This window comes from Argiope bruennichi, chromosome 4 (assembly GCF_947563725.1).
Source record: "Argiope bruennichi chromosome 4, qqArgBrue1.1, whole genome shotgun sequence".
Taxonomy (NCBI): domain Eukaryota; kingdom Metazoa; phylum Arthropoda; class Arachnida; order Araneae; family Araneidae; genus Argiope; species Argiope bruennichi.
The window spans coordinates 135,225,563-135,252,433 of NC_079154.1; the positions used below are offsets into that span (position 1 = coordinate 135,225,563).

Consider the following 26,871-nt stretch of genomic DNA (forward strand, 5'->3'; position numbering starts at 1 on the left):
CTACCTGACATTAGACATTTATATTAATTCATTGTCTGCATCAATAGATTTTGTGTAATCAGTAAAAACCCAGTTACAATTATGGACTAAAAGTAATAAATCTATAGCCATACTGGGCAATTACAAGAAATATTTGTATTAGCGACACCTTTTGAATGATACGAAGGACTATTAGATGTTTACCACATTAAAAACATTCTTCCTTTGATACTAACGTGAAAAGAGATGTTTGAATCTTGTGCTACTTACATCATTTGCCACTTTTAGACTTCAGTTATGAAACAAATTTATTCAATTCCATTATTTCACAGGACTATGCTTATTGATAAACTGATTTCTTAAATGGTGTATAGGGAATCATTTCATTATTTCGAGTATGTGTTGAGAAGATTCTTCCCTGCAAGTTTGTATGTATTCATAGGTGCAGAATTTAAGATTACAGCACATAACATTTATATTTGTGAGTGAATAATTGGTAAGTGTGATCTGGAAGTTTTACTTTCTTGAGTTCGGAATTTTCAGTTGTGAAATGCACTTTTCATTCTCCAATTTTGCTTTAAAGTAAACATATTATTCAAAACTTAATGATAAGGATGACATTATATCAGAGATAATTGAAAATAACCTTCAATTTAAATGCTGTATAAATTCTGAAATATTAATTCTCATCAAGTTTTTCTGAAAACATAACCCTATTGAGTAAGATTTTCGTGTGTATAAATAGTTTAGAGATGATAGGTTGCAGATTATCTAAATTATTTACATTCTTCGTTCCTTATCTAAACGTTCTACAAATGATGAGGGGGGGGGGAAGTAAGCAACTGTATGAAATTATATGACACATGAATTTTTTAAAGCAGAATTCACTTTTTTATTTTGACACATTTTTTAAAGATTAAATTGTTTGGATACGTGTGTTGGTTTGTACATATGTGTTTTATTTATGTCCTGAATTATTTGAAATTATATAGTCCAGTATTAGTGATAGCATTTCAGAATTTTGAAATAGGATCAACAAAAAAGGGAGTTGAAATAAACAAAACTAGGTTTTTCCAAACTAATGCATTGAAAGAAAAAGGCAAAAGAATTCTTGAAATCTATAATATGCCATCAAAAACATAACTTGTAAAAAAAACCAAGTCTCGCAACTCATTCTATCGTAAAAAGTTGTGAGATCCATTTAATACCAAGTCGGTCAATTTATTCAGTCCCTACTTAAGGGTCCTTCTGTCTTAAGTTATTACGTAATTAGCTAACCTAACAACATCTTATAGTAACCATATCAATATTAAAAATCTTTTATGGTTAAAATAAATAGATTGACTTGGCCATCGCATAGATTGACTTGTCTTCTCGGTGAACTTCGGGATTAGACCCCATCGCATGAAATCACAATGTATCTTTACATTAAATTAGATTACATTAACACATTATATTAAATTAGATTGTTTAGTGCGATTGCCAAGTCAATCTATTTATTTTAACAATAAAAGATTTTTAATATAGATATGGTTACTATAAGATGTTGTTAGGTTAGCTAATTACGTAATAACTTAAGACAGAAGGACCCTTAAGTAGGGACTGAATAAATTGACCGACTTGGTATTAAATGGATCTCACAACTTTTTACGATAGAAGAACTGAGTTGCGAGACTTGGTTTTTTTTTACAAGTTATGTTTTTGATGGCATCTCATTTCTTTTTGTATGTAGTCTTCCTCTTTTTCTTTTCCGGTACTACTTCTTGAGCTTCAGCTACATTTTTTCTTAAAGCCCACTCTCTGTCTCTATGGGTTTTTCTCGTAAGCTTTGATGTTACAATTTTTGACAAGTCTGGACGGTAAATGTTTCTTAGTCTCTTGTATTCACAAACTGAGGATTCCTGAGCTTTAATACTTCCAAAGTCGACATTAATTAGATGTAAGCCGTCCAGACTTGTAACTCTCGAAAGTACCACGTAAGCTTCACCGGATGTGAATACTGCAGAACCTATATCCATCAGTGCATTATTTAGACTTAGGCCTTGGCTTTTGTGTATGGTTATAGCATAGGCTATACATATGGAAAACTGTTCGCGATGAACATAAGCTCTATTAATAATTTCAAATTTAGTTTTGACCGGACTAAGCTCGTAAACATGTTCTTTATTAAATGTAATGTGTATTTTCTTAATTATTTTTGTATTTTCCGGATCAACCTTTACTCTTTGCACTATACTGATAGAACCATTAACTAAACCAAGACTCACGTCAATATTTCGCCTTAACATGACTTTTGCTCATATTTTTATAATTATGTTCTCTTCGAGGCCTGCAGGCATAGAAGCATCGTCTTCATATTTTTTTATGCATTCACGAGCTCTTTTTGTTAGGTATCTGTGGCAATCTATGCTATCTACAGCTGTAAGTTTTATTTCGGGATGTGGAAGAGATTTAAGCATTGCAGTATTTAATTGTTGACACATGTTTTTTGTAGGTAATAAGCAAACGGTATCATCAGGAAGTTTCAAGAGGTGTTCAATTATTTCAATTAATCTGTTTTCATTTGAATTGGATTTGAGAGTTATTAATCTCATCGAGAGTAAGTCGCGGTCTTTTTCTGTAGTCACATCTAATCTTATTCTATTTAACATTTCGACAAAGTTAGAACCATTGAGCTGTCGCATGTTAATTGTAAGTTCATCGTATATGAACAGTTCAATCGACAGATTCGGTATCCTGAGGGAACCTAACAACTTATTAGTTTCAGCAGCTGGTAGTTTTTCAAAAGGTGACTTTTCTCTTACCGGCGGAAGCTGTAAGAGATCTCCGAAAAGTACAAGATATTTTTTTCCAAACCACCCAATCTGATCATCACTTGTGTCGAATATTTCAGATAAGCGTAAATGAATATATGTTAAAGTAACATTGGATATCATCGACACTTCGTCTATGATAAACAACACTACTTCTTTCAAATCTCAGAACTTGGAGCACTTCATCAGAAAGGGGCTTGTGTTCTACAGGCAGCTGCAATAGTCTATATATAGTCAATCCATTCACATTGAATGCAGCTATTCCTGTTGGAGCACTAACTGCCACTTTTTTGTTTAAATACGTCTTAACCCAAACTTTCAGAGTTTTTATTAAAAAGCTCTTTCCAGTGTCCCCAGTTCCACTCACAAAACAGCGTTAAACGTCAGCGTTATTATCAGTTGTGTCCATTTTATTTGTGATCGCATCGAAGACTCTTTTTTGATCGGCATTAAGTTTTGCGATCATACTTTGAAGATCAGTTTATTCTTCTTCTACCAGATTGATTCTCTGAAAGTCACCCATTGCGTTTGCAGCTTCTACTGCTTCAAATTGAATTATTTCAAATTAGATATTGTTACAAGTCTGTAATTTTGCTTCCCATCGAGAATAGTGTCATCATAAGAAAGGCCGTTTTATATTAATCTGTATTGAATGCTGTCCGATGCCGAGTCAGTGATCTCAAAGCTTGGTGACAAACTTGGTGACCATTTGGCGACTTGGCGACGAATTTGCCGACAAAATGGATAATGCTCGAAACTTCGAAAAAGTTATCAATCCGTCCATTATTACACGGATATTTTAGTTTTTCCTATATTTATACACTAAACAGTAATTGTATTCTAAATTTGAAGCTTCTATGTCTGCTAGAAGTGCCTTAGAGTTTTGATGATCGGTCAGTCAGTCAGTCAGTCAGTCAGTGACAAAATTCACAAACTTTGACTAGTTATAATTCTTAAACCACTGGTTCAAATTTAATGAAATTTGAAACATACCGTATTTATATAATGCCTGCTTGGATTTTGAAAATTCAGGCTTCTAGTTTTATTCACAACGAAGTTATAGGGGGTCAAAAATGACCTGAACTGCTTCGAGAAAAGGATGTTACGGCGTGCCGCTTGTTTTTGCTCGACTTGGCGGGGGCACTGCCGTGCCCCCAGTTAAAACTGGCAGATAATTGGCAGAATCCCATGATCAAATTAATCCACTTATGTACATATTTTTTTTACTTAAATTTCTTTTCCATTACGAATCTAATTTCAATAAATGTTAAGACAATTTTACTTTATGACATAAATTAGCCCGACCCGAAATACAGCTATGGAAAACTAAAAACAGTCACCCGCGCCAAGTTTTCTTGCCAAAGGTCCAAATCCCAGTAAACCTACGATGCAACAGGGGTAGGGAATGATTTACCGAGCGCAAATGTTCCGATACCATTTTCATATATGTTCACTGAAAGTGAAATAGCTAAAAGATGTACGTTAAGTTGTACAGAAATGTATTTTATTTGTTACGGATTAGGTCCATTAGCTCCATGAAACTGATGGCTGAAAAATCTACCGAAGTTACAGAAATCGATGCCCAAATTCTTGGATTTGGCAAAAAATGTTTTTTTTTTTTTTTTTTTTTAACTCTTGCTTTGTAATGTTTTTTGTTAAGTTATGATTAAGTAATATGTATCATGATAACAAAAATGTTTTGTGTTTTATTTCACTCTCGTTCTTGATTTTGTGTGATCTTGAATTAAAGAGCATGAGAGGTAATATCTCTCTCCCCCCCTTTAATATATAAAATTTGTCTTTCTGAATTCTAGATAATAAATAAAGATAATTTTTTTTTCTGTATATAAATATAAACCTTTTTTTATGCTTTTATTTCGAATAATGTAAAATTGTTGCTTTTTTTCCTTGCTTTTTCTGCTCCTTAATCCTTTATTTACTGACGGTACTTAAAAGCACCTTTTAAATCTGGTTCATATCTTTGCAATATGACTATTTTTTCTGATGGTATTCAAAAGAACAGGAGAACGTAATCTAGATAGTAAGTAGTTAATAGAAATTAATAGAAAGTTATAGAAATTAGAAAAGTATTAGAAATTGATAGTAAGTCAGAAAGTTTTTTTTAATGACTCTTGATTTACATTTAATGTTTGCCAGCGATAAAGGGATGCAAAAAAAAAAAAAAAAAAAAAAGACTTTTTTTTTGTGCAAAGATAAAACATTGAACTGTTGTAATACAGCTCTATGCAGCAAAGTTACCGACTAAATTTAAAGAAAGAGCAGTGCAAGGAACAAAACTCGCATTTGGCCTTTGTTTTCTAACTCGTGCTTGAACCCCCGAGTATTGCTATCCATGCTTGTTGCATTATCGTAACTCTGTTATTAACAATATTTGATGTATTGACTATTTTTTTTTGTGCAATATTTTTTCTTCCAAATGTGATAACTTATGCTCTTGAGTAGGAATCAAAAGAAATGCACTTCATGGATTTATTACTTCATTTTCATTGGAATTACCGAATTATTCAAGTTAAATCGATGGAAATCATTTAGTAATATGATATCATAATCACTGCCAAGAAAAAAAAAATGAAAATCAAACATTGTGATTAAACATTTTCCTTTATGCCGGGTTTACGCTCGGCATAAAGGAAAGATTATACTAGTTATAAGACGCCAGTTAGGTTAAGGACTAGTTACTAATTAAAGACTCTTATATACTAGTTATAAGAGGCCAGTAGGCCGCGTATGTACAGAAAGTGACTGATTTATGTTTGGCACAATTTCATAAGATAGATTCAGGCATTCCATGCTTAGCTACTGCCATTGGTGTCCCTGAAATTTTCTTGTTCACTGCGTATCGCATTAAAATGATGGATATTTACGTAAAGAAATATGGTAAAATAAAAAATGGTCAACATGTCTAAATTTGAATAACTATAAAAAAATGGCAAATAAAATGAAAATATATACACACACACACGATCTCGCATCAGAAAAAACAAAAAGCAAAAAATGTCAGAATTAATCTACGATAAGGGATCAATTTTTTTCACGCCCCCCCCCCCCAAAAAAAAATCGCCAAATTTTACAAACGCATGATCAGTAAGGGGGAGGGGGAAATACGATACAGCGGCATGTCGTTGTCCCATCGGGACAATTACTTGCCATCTAACGAACAGTATTTTTCAGTCTTTCTACGCATGCGTTGCCTACTGGCCGTCTTATAACTGGCCGAGAGTAAACCCGACATTATTCTAAACGACAAAGAAAGATTTAAAAAAATTATTTTGAATTTAAATGAAGACAGCAAAATTATTATAATGCAATTATTTAATAAAATATGGAATATGATGCTAAATATATATATATAAATACATTAAAAATTTTTAGGAGATTGTCCGATTTAAATTTTTTTCTAGAGTTCAATGAGCATTGAGTTATTATCCAAATCTCTGATTCAATATTAAATAAAACTTACTTTATTGTTACCATTTCGCAGTGGAAGAAAATTCGGTTATCAAACGATTGTGTAAAATATTACTAATACTGCTAATACATCACATTTATGAATTTAGACATGGAATTAATGAGACTTCAGACTCTATTCAACTAATTTCTGAGTGCAATGCCGAAGGCAAATATTCTGCATTGCTGCCTTGTTCACAGATTAAAAAAATTAATACCTCACTTTAATAAAAAAAAGAAAAAAAGAAAAAGAAAAAAAAAGAAATTGATGAATAAACAGAGTCATCTGAAACACATGTTTAAAATGTATTAACGAAATCATAGAGAGAAAAAAATTCCTCTCGGCAAGCTGAAAGGCAAAGGTAAATTCCTTGCCATCTAAGCTACTGTTTCCAAATTGTTTTCAATTCTTAGACGAAAAATATCAGGAGAAATGGTCTCTCATATTCTCCAATTAATTTTCCCAACCCTCCCCGCATAAAATTGTGGGTCTTGTGTAGGGCTGTCTGATGACCGAATTTCACCATCGCGATATATCGTCCAACACATATCGATATTTTTCGATATATCGTGATATTAGTTATTTATAGCTATTATAAGTTATAAACAGCATCTCTTAACATATTGACTGTCTAACTTAGAGCATATTTAGAAACAACTGCTTGAAATGATTGTTAGATTGCAACTCAATTAATTCAAGCTGCAAATCGACCTCACTGCTTCACAATTTACATTGAAAGGCATAGCAAAAAGATTCAGTTTTGTTTGAATGGCACTGAAATCTTGAAATCTGCGTTAGAACTCAAAATGCAATTTCATAAGCCATGTTATAGCTTCTCTTCATTTACTGAGGGTATTGAATTTAACCTCGGGAAATGAGACAAATCGTTCTTAGCTAGCTGCCCAGCAAACAGATTAAGTTTTAGTTTAAAAGCTTTGAGATGGGCAGAGATATCGTCGATAAATTGATTTTTCTCTTGCATCTTGACATTCAAATTGCTCATATGACAAAGAAAATGTATGAAAAATTTAAAGTCCGAAAGCCATTCTGTATCTTCTAACATGTCGCACTACGCAGAACAATGTTTCTCATGTAAGAACGACACAATGTCGTCTTTCAGCTGCCAAACTCACTCGAAAACACATCCTGCACTAAGCCATCTTACTTTCATCTAATAAGTACATCAGAATATTAAGATTGCACGTACTGAAGAAAATCTCGAAATTTCCTGTGAGTAAGCCCACGAGATTGAATAGTATTTACAAGCTTCATGACTGTATTAAGCACGGATTTCATATTCAATGCAGATTTACATAGAGAATCGATGCATAATATACAATGTAGAAAAACAACATTGTTCCCGGGAAAGTTTTGATTAAAGAGTCAAAGAAATCCAGATTTTTTTCCTGTCATATTTGATACTCCATCGGTCATAATATTACATATGTTTGTTATAGACACTTTCAAAGTTAAAAGCCCTTCCTGAAATTCACGAAAAATAGCACCTCCCTTTGTAGTTCCCTTTTAAGAACGCATGCACGTCAGTTCCTCGGTAATTTCAAAGTTATCATCAACACCTCTTATAAATGATACTGATTGAGCAGCATCATTTATATCTGTGCTATGGAGCAAAATTTAAACTGGCCAATCTTTGAGTCTAATTGTGATGTCAAATTTTTATTGATGACTTCGATTCTAGAAGTCACCGTTTTTCGAGATAAGCTTACAGTCTCAGAATTATTTTTCTTGTCTGGACATAGAACATCACAAACTTGGAGCATGCATTGTGTAACAAACTCCCCATCACTGATAGCTTTATTATTTTTAGCAATATTGTTTGCTACAATGTAGCTTGCACTTGTAGCTGTTTCTTGGATATTGCTGCTTCCCTTATTGAAAAATTTTTGTCAGCCTGATAATTTTTTACACAGACTTTCTGCATTTTGTTTTCTTTCATATTCGGACATTGCTTCGTAATTTAAATTCTTGTGCCTAGATGTAAACTGATGGGAAAGGTTATATTCTTTGAAGACTGCTACAGCTTAGTATTTAATCAAAGTAGAAAAGGAGATTAATATAATATATAAATATATATTTCTTTTAATTTGTCTCGGACCGGCAAAATTAAAATTATAACCTCGGACCGGATAGAACATTCCGGCGGGCCGTAGTTGGCCCGTGGGCCGTAGTTTGCCCATCCCTGGTCTAAAGTGATAACCAGCGTAATTTTCCAGCTCGGTCAAGGACTCTCATAATAAAAGTCGTTTTGTTGGTCATACTTGGGACAATACATTTCGCTTTCCTGAGAAGGAGGGTTTTGTGTCTAAAGAATCCTGAGAATGGCTGACTTCTAAGAATGACTTTTCCTAGGATATGCAGTTATGTTATGCGCGATTATCTCACCGGCTATATTATGCGGCGAATACCTTCTTTCTTAAGAAAATCATTGATAAACCTAGGTTTGCAGTCTTAAAATATATTTTTCAACAATTTTCCGGAATAAAATATCCATGTCAAAGACAGGACGTAGTTTTTTTTGAGGTTTATGGCATGAACCATTATTTGGCAATGCGCCAAACAAATTAGAGAGAAAGTAGTAATCTAATACCAGTAAAAGAAGCAATAAAAGACTCAGTTCAAAAATTCAAAATTTTAAGTTTCTAATCATGAAGAGATAAGGTAAAAAGGGTAAAGATGAAAAAGGGTAAATGGTAAAAAAAGTTTAGAATAAAATCCAATAATTTTTAAAACCCGAAAATGGGTTTATCTTTAATCAAATAAGATGATAGTGTTCAAAAGTCGCAAACGTCCATAAATTAAACGTGAGCATTTAATATGTTGTTGCTTATCTCCCTTGGATTGAACACCAATTCAAGCCAAGAGATCGAAGAAAGGGGAGTGCAGTAGCTTCTGAGGGTAAAGACCTTTGAGCATCCGAGGGCAAAAGTCTGACTTCAGCTCATATGAAGATGACGCTTGCACAACCCCTTTTCACATGGGGGCTCCTTCACACACCTCATAGATAAAACATAGGGTAAAGAACAACCACGCCCGAACTAGGACTCGAACCCGGGACGTCCAGATCACATGGAAGACGCGCTACATCTAGGCCAGGACGCCGGCGAACAGTCAATATATATGAGTTTTAGACCCATAGTACATCTACAGTATGGGCATACAAATGCAAGCATTCAATTTCCATCAAAATAGTCAATTCCCTATATGTTGGAAGGGCAGTAGGAGACTGAGCTTTTCCTAAGTGACTCTCATTTCATTCAGGAAGAAAAATGTTCGAATTTTGTTGCCCCCAAAAAGAATGCTCTTGCACCGACAACGTCTCATTTCTGCGATGTTTTAAAATGGGGATGTAGGCAGAAAATTATCAAACCTGTTATTCCAGACACAATAGTGAGTTCAGAATTTCAAGGTTTGTCCCAAAATAACCCTTTTACTGTTTCAAAATGAGACACTAATATTGTCGCGAAAAAGAAGATCTACACATGGTGAGTGTGGCTTAGAGGTAAAGCACGCACTTGCAAAGCACAAGGTGGGAGGTTCGAATTACAGCCTAGTCGTATTACATTAAAAGTTGAACTTTACTTTAAACTTCTTATTGTTCATTTGTTAATGTTCTAGAACTTGCTATGACCTCCTTTATAATTCTAGATTATTCTGTAAAGGTATAAATTTTGAGTTCCACACGCAGTGGAGTCAGTTTTTTGCCTGCATGTTACGAGTTGCTTAGAGTTAATAAACTTGATATAGTGTTATTTTGTGACCTGTTATTTTTTGGATCTTCGAGACAATATAAATAAAACTAACTCACTCAGTGTTATAGTGGGGATAAATGACATCTTGGAGATAATGTTTATTTAACTTTCCTCAGACGTCATCAAAGGCGTAGCAAATATAAATGAGCCTCGGGACATGGTATTAGTTTTCTTTCCTTTTTCATTTTTTTTTTAATTTCATAAAATAACATTTCATTTGATTTTTTGTACTGGACTTGACATGGATATTCAAACCCTGATGATACTTCCAGCCACGAATTTCTGTGCGCAAAATGACATCTTTGATGCGTGTTATATACCCCATCAAAGTTTAATATTCATAATTTTGAGACATCTGTTTATATATATATGCTTACGATAAGTAATGTTATGTCTGGAAGATTTTTCATTTGAAAATAGAAGTCAAGTAATATTGAATAAATATATCTATTAATTAGAAATTGATTATTAAATAATTAGTTTGTTTGTTTGTTTCTTATGGCACTTGCCACTGACAAGCCCGCTGTTACGAAGACAGCGATTTAAGCCTGAGGGGGAACGTCTCTTATTTTTTATAGCAGCGCCAACTAGGGCCAAGAGTACGACTTTGCCACTCACGCATCATTCATTCGCTTGCACAACCCCTTTTTACAGGAGGGCACATTCACACATCTCACAGATAGAACAACAGAAGAACAACCATGCCCAAACCGGGACTCGAACCCGGGACGCCCAGATCACGGGGAAGAAGCGCTACCCCTATGCCAGGACGCCGGCAAATAATTAGTGGATTTACTATTTTATTGCTAAAAAATAGATTTTTTAAGCCTGTGAAATTTTTTTCTTTTTAAAATAACCCTCTAAAAATACTTTTCCAAAACTTATTTTCTATTGAATCCTAATAGTAACAATTCAAAGAAATCAAGAAAGGTATCTTTTTTTCTAAAAATATCCTTTTATAGGAAGAGAAGCCAAAAACACTATAAACAAAGGAAATAATGATATGAGAAAATATACGGGAAAAACAAGGAATCATCGCTTGACTGTTTCTATTTTGATACACGCGGTAGACAAAAATAATGATATGAGAGTGCTTTCTTCATTACAAATGAATAATGGCCTATATGATCTAAATAGGGGATATTTGTATTCAATTATTCTTCGTGACCCTCATGCGTAGGAGAAAAGCTCAATATCTTATATGCGTAGATGTATTCTTTGTAAAAAATAACACAGTAAGAACAGAAAACATTCTTAATTTGTAGAATAAATATTCATCAAAAGATACGTAAAAATGAACCAAAATATTCTATGAAATCATTTCAAGTCATTTTTGCATTACTTGGGGATTAGAAAAAAATTTAGAAGAATTTTAGAATAAGATTCAAGTAACTTTTTTATTTTCTCGTATACAAAAAAAAAAAAAAAAAAAAAAAAAAAAGTAATCTTGAAGAAATTCGTTTACTTTAAATTTTCAGTTCCCCATCAAATCTCGAACGAAATACATTTAGAGGATCCGTTTCAGAGCAATTGAATAAGATAACTCCATAACGTATTGAGTAAGATGGGCAGAATGTGTTATGTAATAAGTCGTCCAAATTGTACATACATATCAAATTTTGAACCAAATATGCCACTGGATGGGTCGACGGACGATCTGTGTGTTTGCACGTATGTAAGCGTGATAATTCAAAATTTAGATAAACGAATTTGAATTCGAATTTTCTGGTGAGTCTGACATAAGAAAGAGTCAAACGTACGAAATTAAAAGAGGAATTGCTTCTTTCCTCTTTTTTCTGTAGTGCAATTAAAAATGATATTCCTCGTTGCTATCCTAAAAATTCAAAACAATATTTTTGCATTAAAATGAGTTCATGAAGAGATATTGAACCCCTGAAATTTTCTCGACAGAATAAAGCTCATTAGCATCACAAAATCTCCGGACACTGCTTTAGAGTTATCAAAAGTTTATATAAAAAAACCCTTATTATTCTTGTGAAGGATACGCCTCCATATGAATTATATATTCTCTCTATATTCATGAAGATTCTTTCTTTTGGATTCAAGATTCCCTCTCACATATTTAGTTATTTACAAGAAATCAGAAAAGTAGTGAATCGATTTATTTAAAACAAAAATGCTATTGTGTTACTTACTCTCTGATAAAATTCTGGTTACTTTTTATGGAATTCATTTCCCTTCTCAAATCCACATGTAGTGTATTGATAAAAAAAAAAAAATCGCTTATTCATAAAATGTGTCATTACTCGAATATGTCCAAGCGTTTTTTACTCTGAGAGAACTCGCAAACTCAGTAAATGAAGTGTTTTGTAAGTCATCTCACCGCAGCATGCACATTATTTCGTGCTAACTGCAAATCAAAATCATGCGTAATCAAATTCTAACTGTCCCAAAATTTAAGAAGGAAGTAAAGTTTTGAAGCCGAAGCGCATTAATCACTTATTTTACCATTGTAGCTCGAAGACAGTATAAATCTGTCGCCTCGAATCTTGCATCCGTTTGCAGTCCAGCTTTTTAACCTGGAGAATTTAAATATGTATTCGAAGTCAGGTGTCGCCTCTAGAAAAAAAAATAAAGTTTTAATAAACTTAAAATGGAAACGACCTCTTACGTGAAGAAATATTTCATACACTTACGGAAAACATACTTTTACAGTGATAGGCTTTTAAAGTTTTATTGTGTAATGATTAGTTTGCTGAATAAAGAGCAGTGTCTGGATACCTTTTTGGACGGACCACTCATTATAAAGTGCTGATCTCTGAAAGCAATATATGCTTTGAAATAGATTGGTCATTTTTAGGCGATGTCACAGTCATATCACGAATACAGTAAGCATTCAGACGCATATGTAATATAGCTTCTCGCTGTTTTCTATCTTTTCTACTCCTGCAAGACGTAAAATGCATTGCAAAATCAAATTCATGCTTATTGTGAGCATGGTTCGATCTTTTGGTTATTGGGGAGGAGAAATGTATTCATTTTCTTAGGGAAAAAATCCACAAGAGTAGTTTCTACGAAACTTTCTCCCTGATAAAAATGTTATCCACGTTACTCGTTGAAAAAAAAAATGCATATTTTAAGCAATGGCATGAATTTGCCGAACGCTCAAATTTTTATTTCCCACGTCTCTTTCACATGTGCGTTTTGAGTTTTGAACTGAACTGAAGAAAGCCGGCGATATATTTTGGATTCTGTTTTTTTAGGGGACCAATTGAAATCAAAATGTGACACAAAAATTGGAGATTTGTCAAAAGAAAATTGTGGAGGAAATGTGCAAATCAAAACTTTCTTTCGTGTGCTTAGTATATGAGAAAGTGAGAATGAGATAAATGCACATTTTCTGAGGCGAAGAAAGCTTAAATATGTTGGTGCTTTTATTATGCGGAATGTTGTATGACTTCATATAGCCCTTTCTACAAATCATGCAAGCGTGGAATCGCACACAACATCAATCACAATAATGTTACGTTTTAGAATTTCATGTAACGTCAACTTGAGCTCTTATTGATTATAAATCGAGTCAAAAGTTCGATCAGCCAACTAAATTAGTTCGAATTTTTTTTTCTCTGAGAACTAATTTCTTGAGTAGAACTCATGAATACTTACTTTTTAGGTCATATTGCTTTTTGATTGATTTCAAGCAAAAACAATCATAAGGTATTGATTTTATTTTTTGAAAAATACTCAATTTTCCCAAATAAGAATTTGTGCCATTTCTGTAGTTAACCATTTGATGTCAGTACATAATCGAAGCATTCAGGTTGATTTTTTAAAATCTTCTTTTGAGATATTGTAAGTTTAAAAACTTTTTTGATTATGTAAGTTAGTTGTCTTTCAAATATTACTTTATTTATGCAAAATTTATGACTTTGAATAAAATAGATTTACAAACGAAGATCATTTGAAAGTTTCTGTTGCATCTTATTAAAACGTACTCGTTAAATAACCTTTTTATTAAAAATGTATTAAATGAAACTAATATGGAACAAAGTTGTCCAAAAACATAAAGCATTTTTGAATATAAAAATTATATTTTATGTATTAAATGTATTAAAAAATAAACATTTATTTCTTGTTCTATAATTTACCAATAGCAACAAGATAACTTTTAAAGAAACTAAGTTTGCCTTTTTAATTGTCATTTTAACCTCAGAAGTTACTAACTCTGTTTAAAGGAACAAAAGAATCATTTTAAATTGTTTCTATTTGCATTGGTGTAAACAAATAGACGATGTTTCACATTTTACTGATCGCAAGAGAAACGCATTCCCTGTTTGTATGGTTGCCATGACATCTCAGTCACGTGAACCCGTCTAGCAACCCACACGCGGCATTAGCCATGGCACTGCACAGGCAGTTTAGATTTTTCGCGCTCAATTAGCCGGCATTTCGAACGAGCTTTTAATCAATTCGGGCGATCGCACATCTCAAAAAAATTACAGCTTTTACATGAAATTCCACTCATTGCTCCAGTTATAGATGGCTCCTAATTCAGTTATATGATGAATTATCATTTAAATGTGCAATTCATCTTAAAAAATTTTATATAAGAAAATGAATACTTATTGTTTGAAATGTAAAAAGATTTTTTAATTGAAAAAATCCTTCCGACTTAATTAAGTCGACGAAATTTAAGGACGATTTTAAAGAATTTAAAAAAACATTGTCTCCATGCTTTTTAAAGATACTTCTCGAAGCAAATAATATGATTATCATGAAGACAAACGAATGCATTGCATTGATTTCCTGGGGGACTTCGGAGTTATCACCGGGAAGACTAGGCAACAGAGTCGAAATAATTAGATGAGAAGAGAAAGCAATAAGACCAGACATTTTGGGTAAGTCACTTTTATATGCAACGGATCAACTCCTTTATGGAGTGCAGAGAAACCAATAGCTGGAATTGATTTCCATTTAAAAAATAACAGTAATAAAAATTTGTAAATTTTTTTAAAACAATATTTATGAGATTTAAATAATTGTGATGACTGTAAGCATTTTGAAGTTCTATACTCTTACATTTTATTTGCTTTATATGGATGTGTATTGTTGTAATAAAATTGTCATGAATTAAAAAAAATAGGGATCAAAAGTTTAAATTGCATTTTCTTTTCTCTCTAAATATTTTAAATTAATCCTTCTAGGAAAAAATTAAGATATATTTAATTTATGTTTTAAAACTACCTTTAAGCAAAATGAAGTAAACCTAAAATAGTGTAAATATTAAAATAAGTGAATAACATAATAAATGAAAAATCAAAAATCGGATACTGAAATATTGCATTCAAAATTGACCGACTATTCTTTAAATGCAATATTTAGAAATGCAATTGCAGGGCAATTTGAAAGTCGGCTAAAACAAACTATTTAACGAAATCATTTTAAGTTCGGAATAAAAAAATGAGTTGATAATTTCTGTAAGAAATACTGCAAAAAAAAAAAAAAAAAAAATCTTTACTACTTTATGAAATGGAAGAGAAAAAGTTAATGCCCTATGTGAAGAACGGAAAGAAATGATTAAATCTGCATTTGCCAGCATAAAAATCATGCAAATTACGGCTCCAGTCTGTTTATCGACTTTTTATTGAAGGATGAGTTAAACATAAGTAAAAAATAAGATCGATATAAAATATCAATTTTAACACGAGGTTAGCAAAACAAATTTCATGTATTGGGCTTTCTATCATTCTATATAAAGACAGAAATATTGATATTTTTACTTAACTCTCGTAATGCTTTTCGAGTATTTCTAGAAAATATTATAAAAACTTATGCAATTCTTTTACTGTTTCATATGCCTGTTTTTAATTTTCTTTAACACTATATATTTTGCTTAGTATCAAGGGATGTCAACTTTCTTTTAGAAAGCACCAAGTATTTCTGAAAATGTATCGTAAGAATATTAAAGTGGTAATAAATTGGAAAACTGCATGCGGGATAAAAATTCATATTTTAATTTTTAAGAAAGTTGACGTATAAAAAAATTGTGAATGAAGGAGAAATCTTTTAAATAAACGACCTGCATAATTTTTTTAAATATTTAAAAAAATATTTAAATTTTTATTTTAAGCAAATGGACGAGAATTGTTTCATGATAATTACAAAATGTGTTTTTAACATTTAATATTGAAAGAACGTACCAGACTCCTACATTGATTTTCATAGTTTTCGATATTTAAATATATATTTTAGACTAATACTTTAAAAAACTTCGCAATGAATGCATAAAGCTATTCTAGACGCCCTTTTCATTCTTAATGTGAATAGAAATAAGAATAAATGGCCGAAATAATATTTGGCATCTAATTTGGAGTTTAAATAAATTCACAGCTCAAGAGCTCAGCTTTTCACAAAAATAATTATTGCCAGTGGAATTAAATGACACAATTGCAATTTGGTATAAATAAAAATTTCTAATAAACTAAAAGGAAATCGAGTCATTACAGTTTATGAATATAGGAATCTTTATAACTCTCGTTTCTCTTGATATCTCTTAATAAATGAACAGCATATTTTTATGCATCTTTTCTAATAAAAAGTGCAAAGTAAAGAAGAGTTTGATTAACGGGCCTTATTAGAATAACACAAAACGTCTAGGAAGTTCAGTTAAAAAACAGCATTAAAAAAAAACTTGTAACAATTTTTAACGTGCAAAATCTTACATCAATTTTTTATATTTATAATTAAGTTTCAAAATCTGGTGAGCTACGGTAACATTGTATTTTGATAACAATAAAAGAAGTGAGATTTTTTTTTAAAGCTCTCACTGAGCTTGGCCTTCGAATTAATTCAGCCTCTTAGTCAGATGACAAACTATGTTTGGGCCAATGAACCCTTTCCCATGTAGTGACGAATCGGAATAGCGCATCGAATGACTCAATTTTTAAGTCTGCAATTAAGTGAGAGTATTAGGTAATTTAAAATGCAAAAATCACTTCAAAACGCTTCATTATCCGAAATGCCCATATTTATTATTATGGAAATTAAAATAATAAAAATGGTCCCAAATAGGACGTCAAGGTTATTTTGATCTATATAAGAATGCAAACGATATGTGCAACTCTTAAGTTTATTACATTTTTTGTTTCTTAAATGAATTGAAACCTTAACTTAATTGCAGATTGAAATACAGGGTGTTTATAAAGTCCCGGACCCATTTTGATGTTTAATAACTCATAAAATAATAAAGATAGATTTAAATTAATAACATAAATGGTTAAATAGACTCAAAAAGTTTCATGACCCTTGTCAATGAACTTCCACGTGTGCCCCCTTCGTCGCACGGAGAATATCAAGTCGATAGTCAATTTCACGCCAGGTAGCGACAAGCATGTCGGCATCCACAGAGCCATTTGCGCACTTTATGGCGATTAACAATGCCAGAAACATGAAAGGGTGCTTCATCGGAGAACATTATGCTCTTCAGAAAATCAGCAGCATCTTCTATCCTCCTTAGCATATCTGTTGCAAAGGCCATCCTCCTAGGCCTATCGTTCGGTTCCAAAACTTGAACAATTTGAACTTTGTATGCATGCAGTCTTAATTTTTTCTTAATAACCTTGTACACCGTCGAAATTGGCATATCCAATTCTGTTGCCGCTGATCTCACAGATATTCTAGGATTGTGTAAAAATGTCTCTCTGACACGCTCAACATCAAAATCACTTGTGCAAGGACGTCTGGAACGTTTCTTATCTTCGATACTTCCAATTTCTAGAAAATTCTTTTTCCACCGCAAGATGCTGTTTTTGGATGGAGGATCTTTTTGGTAAATTCTTCTGAAATTTCTCTGTGCTTGCACTATCGATTTCATTTCTATGAACCACCATAAAATCTGTGCTTTCTCTTGTGGTGTATGCATTCTCCTTAATATCCGCTCGAATAAAACATCACATACAAAAGTACTACATAGAACAAACACATCAAAAGTAAACATAACATTGCAATAGTTGACAAAAACAAAAGAGAGAAAAATGCAATTAATAAGCAGACAATATTTAGAAAAGTACAGATATTTAGACTGGAAAATGAAATTATCTGAAATTAACCACACGTGCAGACGATATTTACAAAAGTAAAAATATTCAAACCTGAAAAGGAAAATATATGAGTTATTCCATCAATAAATGCCATAAGTGTGTTTATATCTTTATTATTTTATGAGTTATTAAACATCAAAATGGGTCCGGGACTTTATAAACACCCTGTATATAAAAAAAGTCTCGGATTCGTCGTTTGAATCAGACAATGTGAAGAATAGAGGAAATTGTATTTGAAAGCAAATTTAAATAAATTATATAATAAAATTTTCTGCGGTTTTTTCCATAAATATAGAATTAATAAAATAATTAAATGAATGGAGATTTCGTGTAGTTTTAACATGCTGGCGAAATGTAAACTCAGAATTGTTAGGTTTGATTCTTTTTTTCTGAACCAGGAAGAACTCCTTGGTATAAAAAAAAGATTGGCATCACCGCCATGTTTGTTGGTTTACCTGCGAGCTCCACAAAAAGTTATGGCTTCAAGTATTTATTTCTTCGGCTCGTTTTTGACATTCTACATATATGGATGAAGTTCACCATGAACAAAATTTTCATGCTCTCGACTTCCAGTATGATCTCATGGGGAAATAGTCATATTCTTAAAATTTCTACATGTACTCTACCTGTCGCTTTATCCTCTTTTCTTCTTCGTTAATCCTGCTATCTGAATCGTGGGGTACGGTCATTTCCCTTTTCATTTTTCTTGCTGGGTGCTAAGAAGCTTTCAAGGTGATGACACATCATGTACTATAACACCTTTCTAACTCGGTTCTGGAAGAGTAAAGCTCAAACCCAAGGGGTAAAATGCTTTTTCCTTGCACTATATTTACGCTATTTAAATTTGCTTTATTCTCTTAGTGCTGCTTCAAAAAGTTACCGTTTTAAACTATTTGATCACATTTGTGTTCGTTTTTTTCCCCTCACCACCTTTCCGAATAAATCTTAGAACATTTTAGATCCTGTGCGACGATGTTTTTTCCGGACGAGTTGTCAGGTTGCAGTTTTAAATTATATATAAATCATTGTTGATTCTGTAAATAAATTAATTAAGGATGATTTGACGATTTTTACTACGCAATGAAAGTCAACTTTTGTAGATAATTTCTTGATTTTTTTTTCAAGGAATTGTTTAGAAAACTATATTCAGTCTCTTATTCTCGTTAGAAAAAAAACGGAAAGCCAGAACATCTTACTTTTAAAACTTGAAAACGAAAGTGATACAAATTTCATACTTTTTTCTTTCTTTTTTTTATGAAGTTTGCATATTCGCGGTAAAAGTAAAGAAAATTTCTCGAATTTTTACACAAAGGAGGTCTTGTCATAAATATCTAACAATGAATAATTGAGTGATTTCCAGCTAAATCTGGAAAAATGGACAAAACCAATAATATTTTTGAAATGACAAAACTTGACAAAAACATTCTCAATTTATTTTATACTAGTCGCCTTTGGCGACCAGCCGGTTCGACAATCTTAATGTTCGTTAAAATTTTAATAATTAAATATTTTATGCAATTCCTACTTTAATAACTTCTTCATCAAAATATTTTAAAACTTCAAATGCTGATAGTCATATAATTCACTCATAATATTATAAAGGCCTTCAGTCATAACGTAATATGTATCTAAGTTTCTGTTAGCTCCCGTAGAATTTATGCTTTAAATTAAAGTGGAAAGGATGAATCTGCAATTAATATAATAATACTTTTTACTGAAACAAAGCATTTTTTTTATAATATGATTACCGAAAACAGAGTCACTGAGCGTTTAAACTTTATGGGCACTAAAGAATATATATCTTAATTTATGTAATATCTCAAGAATTTGTCAACAAAATTTTCTCAGATTCATCATGAGCAGATCGATTAATTAACAATGTTTCATTTTAAATGCATCAAACACTAAGAAAATAAAGAGAATCGTTTTAAATGATCGGTCGAAAACAGGTTAAAATAAACTACTTAAAAAACGATATACTTAAAACTGTAAGCATATACAAAAAATATATAACTAACATAAATATAATTTAATTACAAAAGCACACAACTAACCTAAAAATAATTTAAATCAAGTCCGAATCCGTTGAAAATCCGTTGAATCAGTAATAAGCCAACAATCAGAACACAATGCGCATGCGCGAATTTTCAATGCGAGTTATGGTGACGCAAATGCGTGAATCTTTCTACGTCAGTTGGGGTAACGCTATGCAAATTAGAATTTCCTTTATTCTGTGTTATTTTAATTCAAAAGGACTTCAGAATGAATCTGAAAGATCGATTAATTAATAATGTTTAATTTTAAATGGATCAAACATTAAGAAAATAAACAGAATCGTTTGAAATAATCGGCCGAAAAATGTTAACCCTAGCGTCATTAGTGTGGAAAAAAACAAAACAAAAGCCTTACTCATTTGGCGGTGGGGAAAATGAAAAGATTTTTTTTGGCGGGAAAGTTAGTTTTTAATTAATAATTAAAATTCTAATTAAAAATTCAAAAAATGGGACCCCAGGTGCAGATTTACGACCCCCAAGGTATACATGTACCAAATTTGGTAGCTGTAGGTCAAACGGTCTGGTCTGTAGAGCAAGCACACACACACACACACACACACACACACACACACACACACACACACACACACACACACACACACACACACACACACACACACACACACACACACACACACACATTGAACTTTATATAAGTATAGATTATTTTGAAGTCCTGTATTCATTTTAATGAATATTAGTTTTCATTAGCAAAATACTTAAATCCAGCTCTTTGATTTGGATAGCCTCGGGTTATCATTTACAGTAAAAAAAAAGTAGTCTGTATTGAAATATCAGGATGATATATATAGTTTATATTTTAATTTGGTCAAAGTTTTGTTGTGTGTCTGGTATCTGTCTGAAAAGGAAAATTGGAGGGTTTGAGGGTTTTTAAATATTAATGCGGGTGATGTCGATACTATATGATGGTAAATGCGATTGATAAATTCTTACCTTCAGTACGATTTCCTATAACGATTAGGAAAAGATAGAACTGTTGATATGGAATTTCAAAGTTTACAAAAAAGGGAAACTTAAACATCGGCACGATGTTATAGAAAGAATTATTTATGCCAATGTTTTTTTAGCCCAACTAATTTTTTGTGCTTCCAGTAACAAATTTTCGAAAGAAGTAATTTTTAACGTATATAGAAATGACTGCAAAATTTGATCCTATCATTCTGTGCAATTTATTAGAACTCAAACTCAAAAATGTGAGCCTCCTTTCCTTGAATATAAATTTTAAAATTAAACAATTTGGTTATTAAGGTTGAGGAAAAAATATCCATTACTTTTTTGGCTGTAGTGATCGATATCTCGTAAAGTATCGATCAAATAATTGCAGTTTTATGCTCGTTGGAAAGGCGCCATTTCGCACTAAAAAAATTATTTTGATGTTTTTTTTTTGTTCTGTTTTGTCCATTTAGTTGTAATACATTTTTTGTTTTGTCCATTTAGTTGTAATACATTTTTTGTTTTGTCCATTTAGTTGTATACAAAGTGTTAAAAATGGAGGTCAACAAAGAGAAAATTCGGTACATTTTACAATTTTTCTGTGATAAAAGCGAATATGCAAGCCAGGACGCTGAAATTCTGAATAGTGTTTATGATCCCGATACTGTAACATTCAGGTATTTTTGATATTAAAGATGCACCTCGCACAATCGTCGAAAATGTCGATAAAATCACAGAAATAATCGAAGTTGGCTAGCATGTTAACAGTCGTAGCATCGCCGAAGAGCTAAAAAAGATCGACCATAAAACAGTTTTAAACCATTTGCACAAAATTGGATTCAAAATGAAGCTTGATGTTTGGGTGCCACATCAATTAACACACACACAAAAACATGACGAGTCGAATTTCCATCTGCGAAGCCTTGTCCGAACGGAATGAAATAGAGCCATTTCTTAAACGGATGGTGACTGGGGATGAGAAATGGGTAGCATACGACAACACTGTGCGAAAACGATCGCGGTCAAAGCGCGGTGAAGCAGCTCAAAAGGGGGCCAAACCAGGACTAACGGCCAGGAAGCTTCTGCTGCGCATTTGGTGGCATTGGAAAGGAATAATTTATTATGAGTTGCTTCTATACGACCAAATACTTAAATTCGGATCTCTACCGTCAACAACTGAACCGTTTGAAGCGATTATCAAGTTTTTCTTGCCTTGCAAAAACTTCCTTAGTGATAAGAAGTTGGCATCAAGAGAAGATTGTGAAAATCGATTACATATAGGCCAATTGGGTCCAAGACTTCAATGAGAGAGGTATAATGAAGCTTCCTTTAAAATGGCAACAAATTATAGACTAAAACGGTGCATATTTGACCAAAATTATTTATCCGAAACACATTAAGTAAAGTCTTGAAGTTCACGTAAAAATATTGGATTTCTTTTTTTCTAAAACTTTTTTTAATAAATTGTTTTACATAAGATCAAAACGGCCAGATGTTCCTCTGTTTAACTTAATTGCGTCCCTGATGCCAAGGATTGATTAAGAGTAGTTATCAGTTTACTTGAGGTATTTTATTTTAGAAAATTAAGAAGAGAGTATTTTTTAGCATTTGATTCTACAATAAATACAACTGGTGAAGGACTAACAACCTTTTTATTAAAATCTTTGCAAGAAAACGATTTAAACATTAGTATTTTACTCGCCAAGAATACAGTAATAGTTCGAACATGAGAAGAAAAAAAGAATTTTGAGAATCAACTAGATCCTTTTTTCTGCAGTGTTTTAATCATAGTTAGAAACTTGTCGTGAGTGATGCTGTGAAAAAAGAGTTTATTTTATACAGAATTTTTTTGATAGTTCAACAATTTTTTCTCCACCTCAGTTAATCAATGGTCTACTTTAACTCCTTCCTCATACAATGACAAGTCTGATTCGTGCATCGAATGACTGCATTTTTAATATTAAATCAGTAATTAAGTAAAAGTATTAAATAATTTTAAATATAAAAAACACTTAAAAGGATCATTATGAATATACCTTTGTATTATTATAATAAAAAAAAGGATTGTTCCAAATAAAATGTCATTTAATTAGGAAGTTAAACGATTTTGGTGTCAAGGAGATAAGAAGCTATTTTTCAAATTTAATATTGAACCTTTGTCAGATATGAAGTCGAATAGTTGTAAGAATTAATTTGAATATTAATAAGGAGAGGTGCTTAAATCTCTTTTGAAATAATCGAAAAAACTTGGGTAAGAAGAAATCGGGCCATAGTTTTAAGAGAAAAAAAAAACATTCTAAAATGTACTTTTATATCCCAGCAATTTGGTGATACAAAACCTAAACAAAGTTGATGTTATTAGCAATATTCTTCAAATTAAAAATTTTAATGCTTCTCAAACTTCTGAAAGTTAAAATAAATCAAACATCTTTTTGAAAGAGTATACATCTAAAGTTAATAATAAAGTTTTCAATCATATACTCATGAATTGTAAATCACTTGCATTCTTTTTTAAATGTTGACACTATTTTTAAAAGCCAAGAAACCATATAATCTCGAAATTTTTTTTCTTATGAGCGAGGAGACCATCAACCTATACAGACCAAATTAAACTTGCAAAAAAAAAAAGGGGGGGGGGAGAATGTTGGCCATTGCAATATCATCGTTAAGCGAAAAGTTCGAAAGAAAAGATCTTATCATCCCATTCAGATATTTAAAAATTTTTATGGAATAATTTTGTTTTCAAAAATGCTCTGAATAACATCAGCTCAATTTTTGTCAGAAGTTTGAAGAAGAATTAGCAGATAAAAATCAAAGCAACATAATTAATATAGAACTTATAAGTGAATTGCAGTTTTTATAAAATTTTGGGGGAAACGCAGCTTCATATATTGAAATTCTAAACTACATTTTTGTCATCAGTTAAATTTACTGATTAAATTCATTTTTTATTGCTTCTTGGATTTTATTAACAATTCCAATTTCAGTTGTTAAAGCATTCCATATTGCAAGATATGTCAATCTATCTTGAACCGTAATTGATCCCGAGTAATATTTAAAATTATTTCTATTGAAAGTAATATTTTATAAAAATTAGATATTTATTTATTTATAAATCGATTTGCTAAAAACAAAGTTCCAAAAATTAGATTTCTGTAATGTAACTCCAACGAAATCTGAAGACAAATTTCATGTCTTAGTATAATTTGATGTTTCTGAAAAATTTAAATAAAATATTATTTGTTCATCTACATAACACATCTCTCTTTAGCTATATGTTTTTCAAATATTTTACATTCTACATATTCAAATTATTTTATTTCTAATAATAAAATAATAGTGCTAAGCAATATATTTGATTTGTTCAGTTTATTATTTCTATTCGCTTGCAATATTATTTTTTATACTACAAATATATGTGTAAAAACCCTTTCTTTGGCGTGGGGTTTCTTTTGTATGAGCTGTAGAGACAGTGATCACACCTTTTTAGTCCCAATATTTTTATTCACAGGATCATAAGGGACACAGCACAGATTACGACACACAATTATGAAAATATTACAAGAAACAACATCACGATCTAGCAGAGCGACCTTCCTCTGCTGCCTCTCAGCCAGTTCTCTTTCTCTCCTTCTTTCTCCTCCCCCACTTCCGTTAGGCAAGCGGGGTTACTCTCAGGGGTGAGACGAGTTGCCAAAATTGGCATGTCTTACAATATGTATTATTATAAATATGTTTGATAACATGCTTTATGAAAGCACAAAATGTTTACACATTTTTTTAAAAAAAAAATCTATATTTTTATGTTAATAAAATTTCATTTCAAATGTTTACCATCAGCCATTTTCCTACCACTGTCTAAATGCGCTTATTATACATTTGCACGGTCCTGGCGAAAGCATCGGCTTGGTCATTTCCAGAACTATTTACGTGCTCTAGAATCCAACAGAAGGAAATAAAAATGGGACAGAAAATAGAATAAAATTATATAAAGGAAGAAAAAAAAAACTTGGAATTATTTCACAAATCATAGTATAAGAAACTTACAATGGGCGTATCTTGCTTTCACCTTTATCGAGGAATTTTTTTTTTTTTTTTTTTTTTTGAAGTGAAGGTTTTCAAAACGTTTCGCGGATTCTGGATTTTATAGGAGACACCTCTTCCTTCATAAGATTAATTCCGAATGTTCATTTTAATAATAACTTAATCAGTTCACATGATATGCCATCGCTTGAGAAGCGCACATCATCTGACGTTTCATTGCTTGTTACCATATATTTTAATACATATTCAAATAGTTGAAAAATATTTTCAAAGTTTTAAAAAATGTAGGCATTTTCCTTTTATTTGAATTTTAAGACGGAATTTTCTTTAAACATATTTGATAATGACATATATAATTCGAGGCTTTTATGATAAATTAAAAGTAGAAATCGTTCAAATTTCCATAAAATCCTATTGTTAAAGCTTTTTTTTTCATACAATGTCACAAACAAACCTATGCAGATTTTGGATCCAGTATTCTTCATTTTCAGCTATATTTTAGCTCGCAAGATTTCTCAGGGTGCGACGAATATTCCGTTTTTTAGTGATATCACGGCAATATCGATTGAACCTTCCATTCATCCGTTCACAAGGACTTTGTTCTACTACTCACATTGTTCCAACAGTAAATTTTTATTTAATGACAACCGTTAGGTATATCTTTTCTTGCGATTTCTTATCATAAATTTATGATTACATGAGATTAATCAGAAAAATCATGAGGTATTAGGTTTAAATTCGAAGGGCGTTGATCTTTCTGTCTATGTGAGATCACGTTTTTTAAAAAACACAGTACATTTATCTCTTAAATGACTATGCGTCACGAAAATCTTCAATCTACGTTTTGTTTTCTTCTGCCGATAAATTTTATATTGAGTTTCAACCGTTTTCTTTGCGTTCCTTTAAAGAAAATAGCGAGGTAAAATTGCTAAATAGTGAAAGATAAAAAAATGACTCATCATTTTTTTTAATAATTGAATTTTACACTAACTTGTTTTCACATTCAGTGAAATCCTTTCCCATACATCCCAGTCCTAAGATACATGCAATTGAATGCTGTCTTATGCTTTATTATCACATTCGTTTACTTTCGACAAGATGAGTAATGATTTACAATACACTCATCTTGTAGATTATTGCATTTGATTTATATTATGTGAACTTAAAATGATTCAATTTAAAATAATATCTACAGCAAGTATTCGAACAGTTTTTAAATGAAAGTAATGTATTTTATACGTAATGAAACTAAACTTTTAAACAAAAGTAACTTCATGGAACAGTTTCTGTAATCCTTGACTAAGTAGAAATACATACCATCAAACGATAATGAGTAGCTCATAACTTGCTGAGGGTTCTTAATTTGATTTGTCACTGCATACGAGTGATTTTTTACTTGCAATTTTTCTGTCATACTGTTTCGATTTAAAGATTCTTAACTGATTTAAGAAAAATTCATTTAAATTTTTAATTTGTAGAATCCTAATTACAATAAAGGAGAATATGGCACTATGCATGACCGACCATCTGCCTTCCATGATTATTATTTCTAATCTTTAAATCTATTTATTAGCATGTTTAGCTCAGATACTATGCTGCCGGAAGTCAAATGTGCTGTGCATTTTAATGTTAAAATTTAATACATGCGAATTTCGCGTCAGCTCCAGTTAGATGAATGGATTATTACTTGCCTTCTTTAGGGATGCTCATTAGGGTGCAAGGAAAATG

The 26,871-nt window shown here is 31.7% G+C and overlaps 1 protein-coding gene across 1 annotated transcript in view; it reads left to right on the forward strand.

The window, feature by feature from the left end:
• The first annotated feature begins 14,234 nt into the window (after positions 1–14,234).
• LOC129966133 (calpain-A-like) overlaps positions 14,235–26,871 on the forward strand; it is a 77,617-nt gene continuing 64,980 nt past the window's right edge. Inside the window, exon 1 of the mRNA XM_056080520.1 lies at positions 14,235–14,890. The gene's annotated coding sequence lies outside the window, so the exon portion shown is untranslated. The remainder of the gene's footprint in view (positions 14,891–26,871) is intronic.